At 43.5% G+C, this 6000-nt stretch overlaps 1 protein-coding gene across 1 annotated transcript in view; it reads left to right on the forward strand.

Annotated features, from left to right (window-relative positions):
* The window catches only part of LOC141083567 (uncharacterized), a 122521-nt gene extending 118826 nt beyond the window's left edge, over positions 1-3695 (forward strand). Inside the window, exons 3-4 of the transcript XR_012230747.1 lie at positions 2680-2750; positions 3145-3695. The gene's annotated coding sequence lies outside the window, so the exon portion shown is untranslated. The remainder of the gene's footprint in view (positions 1-2679; positions 2751-3144) is intronic.
* Positions 3696-6000: the final 2305 nt, after the last annotated feature.

Genomic DNA, 6000 nt, shown 5'->3' on the forward strand with positions numbered 1-6000 from the left:
GGTGGTTACTGGAGGTAATGGAGCTGATCTGATTGACAGAGGCTTGCCACCTGATAATGATGATGACGATTGGAGATCTGGCGTTTCAGATTGGGATTTAAGACAGCCGACTCCCTCTATCCCTGCTGGAGATTTGCTTCCTGTTCCTCCTGAGGTCTGTTTTCTCCAGCTCTGTCCCTGCATGTTCAGCTAAGTGGTTTATTTGCTATTCTGTTTACATTTGATCTGGTTTTGTCTATCTCTTCTTGGTGCGGGTCAGCCAGATCCGGCTGGGGCTGTGCTGAATCACCGCCCATATGTTACAGCTTGTGCCAGTTTGTTTTATCCCCTGTTAGATTGGTCTCTTTTTGCTCTGCTTTCAGAACATACCAGAGTGCTGATATAGTGGGGGGTGAAGTCGTGTGACTTCAGTGTTTTTTTGCATCAGACGTGTTGGACTTTTTGCAGGGTTTTTTGCGTGATTGCAGACATTGTCTTTCCTTTCCTGTCCTGTTTAGTCAGTTTGGGTCCCATCATTTGCTGAGTCTATTTTCCTGCCTGTGTTTGTGCTTTCATCTTGTCTCACCGAGAGTACATGCTTGGGGGCTATCTATTCCTTTGGGGTCTGCTCTGGGGCAGTTTAGATTTCCCCTTTCTTGCTTTAGGCTTAGTTAGCTCTCCGACTGTGCCGAGGCATCTAGGATCATCATAGGTACGCTCCACGGCTACTGCTAGTTGTGTGGATAGGATCAGGGGTATGCAATCCGCTTAGGTACCAACCTCTCTGGTTTTCTGTGCCTTAGCCTGGACCTGCTCTCCTCCTCGGTGACCCATTCATAACAGAGTAGTATAGGCTGTGCATTATACTATATGTAGGACTATGGGTGGTACATTATACTACATGGATGACTATGGACTGTGCATTATATTGTATGGAGGATCATGGAGGGTGCATTATATTATTTGGAGTACTTTGGGGTGTATTATATGGAGGGGTATGGGGGGATGCTTTATACTATATGGATGACTATGGACTGTGCACTATACTATATGGAGGACTATGGGGTTCATTATACTGTATGGAGGATTATGGGGGTGTATTATACTATATGGAGGACTATGATGGCGCATTATACTGTAGGGGCGGCTATGGTCCGTGCATTATACTATATGGAGGACTATGGGGAGTGCATTATGCTTCTGCTATTGGGCCCCACTTCTATGTTCAGCCCTGGTGAGTATAATGGAAATATACCAGGATGAGGGACATATATACCAGGATGGAAGACATATATATCAGGTCCAAATCTTGCACCGGGGCCCATCAGATTCTAGCTATGCAACTGCTCATGAACCTACTTTAGTGAACTGAGGCTGTGTAATATAACCAGATTAACTTCACAAGCCCCTATACATATAGTTGTATCGTATTGGCTCACATACATCCTGCTGCTGTATGTATTAGGTATTCATAGTAATTACGCAGTGGCCATGAAACTATATAATATATATGTATCAAGGTCTATCACTAACACCTGGGATGACCTGATTTTATTCACATTTATTCCCAGTATTCATGCTATTGACCATTATGGTAATATTACCCATAATGTTTTCCTCTTTTTTTTGTCAATTATTCATACACGGACAATCTTAGGAAACTGCAGATTAATCTCGGTGAAATATTTTTTTTCCAAGCTTTTTACCATGGATAGATATTACAGACAGTTCCATAGATTGTAGCATAAATATACTTTTAATTGTCCTCCACAGTGCTTTACACTATAGCATTCCTCTATCTTGTGCCATAGATTAAGGGACAACCTATCCAGAATTGATTAAGAATAGAAGGTCAAAGCTACAATGAAAGTAATGAAGTAAACCCCGGCACTCAAAATGAGGACAAAGGAATAAATGCAAAAGTGAATTTATTGACACACTGCAAAGGGAACTTTCCCTTGCTTGCATTGACTCCAATGCTCGCACATCACGAAAGGCGAATTCTTCACACACCCACGCACCGGGAAGAAGTTCCCCATCCCTGGATACTTCACCTGTGAATCGAATTACGTCATTTATCTGATTAAGTGCCCATGCGGCCTCGGATATGTTGGTGAGACCACTCAGCATATCCGTGACCGCATCAATAAGCATAAATCCACGATTCGCTGTAAACTTACTACCCTACCCATTCTGGCCCACTTTCATACTGCTGGTCACTCCATCCCACAACTGAGATTCCAAGTGATTGAACAAATTATCCAACCCCGCCATGGCGGAAATCGCATGAAAACTCTCAGAGAACGTGAGGCGTTTTGGATACATACTCTTCAAACCATGGAGCCATTAGGACTTAATAGGGAATATGATGCCCCCCGGTGATTTATTTATACCCTTTGCCTGGTTGGTCTTTTCTCATTCTGATTGCCCTGTATATGGGATTCCATTACTGTCAGCTTCCATGCTGGCTCTAATGGACCTCGACTTTCTATATGTCGTTTATTTATGTGAGCCTGCGTATTCATATACTGTATGTATACGCCGTCACATGTGCAGATTTGTGTGTTCATATGTACACACACATGTGGGTATACTCATGCATATACCCATGCGGTCTCTCTTCCCCTTTTGCTAAGTGTCTTTCTTCTTTTTTTGCAGGATCTTAACCCTTTCTTTTTTTCCCCCTTTTTTCCTTTTTAGATTTCACATCATTGAACCTCACCTGCACCACTACCTTTCAGCGGTACACCCCCATTCACGCCCCATCACAGGTAATATGGCAGATAACTTCGCCCCCTTACTGACCGCCCCATTGCTATTGTTTCTGTGCTCCACAGACATGTATATATGACCTCTCCCCTATGCGCGTCCTACCGCGCTCCACCGCGCGCTACCGTGCGGTCACATGACCGAGCACGTCATGTACATGCACACACTATCACCATCACGCGCATGCCCTATTGCGCGCTACCGGAAATGACGCCTCCCACGTGACACGGCCGGCCCCTTCATAATGGCGCCGTCCTTCCTGGGCATGTCACGCCGCCGCAGCCACTTCCACTGCCATATGTGCCCGTCCCGGTCAACTTCTGCAGGTACCCCCACTCTGTAACCCTCACTCACTCCTCATCCTTCTCCAGCTGATTTAACCTGTTTATTTTTCAGGCGTTCACCCACCTTCCACTCTTCTCATATAGTGACCCTGTCACTCCTCCATTTACGGTATGTGCCCTAATCCCCTGAGGCTTTCCAGTGTACTCATCTGCCGTTTTCCTCCTTTCCCTCCTCCTCTCTCTCCCTCTCTTTTCCTTTCTTTGCCTCTTATTTCTTTTTTCTTTCCTTCTTCTTTTTTTCTTTTTTTCTTTTTCTTTTTTCTTTTTTTCTCTCTTTTTCTCCCCCTCCTCCTCTGTTCCTCCTTCCCTTTCCCTCCCTATTTTCTTCCTCTTATTTCTCTTCCACTCTGTCTCTCTCTCTTTCCTTCTTTCTTTCTTTCTTTCTTTCTTTCCTCCCTCCTTTTTCTCTTTCTTTTTCCTTTTCCCCCCCTTTCCCCCCCCTTTCTCTCTCTCCTCTCTTCCCTCTTTTTCTTTCCCATTCTCCCCTTTCTTTTTCTTTGTTTTTCTTCTTTTTCTTCTCTCCACTACGGACACTATCTCTGGCTGTTCCACTATCTGTGCCCTGTTTAATATTGTTCCTTTTGGTACATATGCCTACTCATGTTGAACCTTTCTTTTACATGCTACTAAGAAGTACACTCTGTGAAATATACGGAACCTCACCTCCTCTTGTGAAAATTTCCGGTCGTCCTATGTGACCCGTGTCTCTCCGTTGTAACCAGTAATGTATGTTCCGCTCGCATTGTATCTTTTTTGTACATTTGTATTATATTTGTATATATTCATTCTTTGTACCACGTGTATATACATGCACTCACCACTATTGTTATTTGTTCACACCTTTCAGGCAACTACCTTGAGAAAGGCTTTATGCCGAAACGTTGGTGTTGTTGCTCTGGTCAGGTTCCCTTTGCAGTGTGTCAATAAATTCACTTTTGCATTTATTCCTTTGTCCTCATTTTGAGTGCTGGGGTTTACTTCATTACGTACATATGTCTTTTTACCCCCTGAGCACCTCCGCCAACGGGTGGTAGAGCCTGGAATTTCCACACTCGTGCAAAGCTACAATGAAAAACTGTAGCCAGGAGCAAGAAAATGGTTCAGATAATGCATATTTTTGTCTAATTAATAGGATTTTTATGTCAGTTATGGGACAGAATTTTTAAAACCTTTATAGTATGATCAAAGTTTTTTTTCTTAACTGATTTTTCGTGGAGATTGCGTACGAAAATCCACAGCAAAATAAAACTTCCTAAAATCTGCTTTCAACAAACATATCTCTCTTTTTTTTTTCTCTGTTGTCTTGTCATACAAAAAAAAAGCATCGCGTAAATTCTTTGTCGCTTTTTTTGGCCTAAATCACTGAAAAACATGCATTTTTTCATGTTTTGTTTGGAGTTTTTGGTGATGTTTTTGCAGCGGAACCGTGCAAAAGAAATAAACCCTGCCTTATAATTAAAAAATGCATCAAAAACCAGGCTGAAAAAGTCCACCAAAAACTAGATCAACACGGCACACAAAAAAATTAATTTTCTTACATTTCCAAACCCAACCAACAAATCAACTTGTCTTTTAGAAGTAGTTTATTTTTGGATGTGGATTTTTTAGCCAGAAAAATGCACATCAAAAACGTCCATGTGAACATAGTATTATGATTTGTTACAAGGGTGCATTTCAACTAACCGATTTTGCGCCGTTAAACAACCGCCGATCAGTAAATATCGGTGGTTGCTTAGTAGCCTGTTTTCACAGGAAAACCCTTCTTTATATGTGCCCTAACAATCTGTGATAAATTGTTTGGTGTTCATAGGCTGCCATTATTCTTGGCAGCACATGATCTGTTTACACAGGACAATGTGCTGCCGAGAACAATGATCTTTTGTGTAGTCCAAAAGATGATCACACCCAATGAATGATTATTATGCTGGTTCAAATGAGGACTTTCAGTCTTTTTAGACTCCAGGATTATCGTGAATAAGTGTTTCTAAGAATATATAAATGCACCCTAATATTTATTATTTAACGACCTTTGGCTCGATCTCAAGCCATGAGGACTTGATGGATGAACAAACTGTAGGAAGTACGATCTTCTGTAAGCCAAGATAGGTCCACCAGGATCTTCTTCACTGTTATATGATTGCATCAAGCCATCGTGTTGCTGGTCTTCCTCTTCACTAACTGGTTGCTGGTCTTCCTCTTCGCCATCGGGATGCTGGTCTTCCTTTTCACCATCATGTTGCTGGTCTTCCTCTTCGCCATTGGGTTGCTGGTCTTTCTCTTCGCCATCGGGTTGCTGGCAATCCTCTTCGCCATCAGGTTGCCGGTTTTCCTCATCACCATTGAGTTGCTGGTCTTCCTCTTCACCATCGAGTTATGGTCTTCCACTTTGCCATCAGGTTGCTGGTCTTCCTCTTCACCATCGAGTTGCTGGTCTTCCACTTCGCCATTGGGTTGCTGGTCTTCCTTTTCGCGGTCGAGTTGCTGGTCTTCCTCTTTAGCATCGGGTTGCTGGTCTTCCTCTTCACCATTGGGTTGCTGGTCTTCCTCTTCGCCATCGGGTTGCTGGTCTTTCTCTTCACCATCGAGTTGCTGGTCTTCCTCTTCTCCATCGGGTTGCTGGTCTTCCTCTTCGCCATCGGGTTGCTGGCCTTCCTCTTCGCCATCAGGTTACCGGTCTTCCTCATCACCATTGAGTTGCTGGTCTTCCTCTTCACCATCGAGTTGCTGGTCTTCCTCTTCGCCATCAGGTTGCTGGTCTTCCTCTTCACAATCAGGTTGCTGGTCTTCCTCTTCGCCATCGGGTTGCTGGTCTTCCTTTTCGCGATCAAGTTGCTGGTCTTCCTCTTCGCCTTTGGGTTGCTGGTCTTCCTCTTCTCCATCAGGTTGCTGGTCTTCCTCTTCATCATTG

This window comes from Dendrobates tinctorius, unplaced genomic scaffold (assembly GCF_039654945.1).
Source record: "Dendrobates tinctorius isolate UK_male_01 unplaced genomic scaffold, ASM3965494v1 ptg000020l, whole genome shotgun sequence".
Taxonomy (NCBI): domain Eukaryota; kingdom Metazoa; phylum Chordata; class Amphibia; order Anura; family Dendrobatidae; genus Dendrobates; species Dendrobates tinctorius.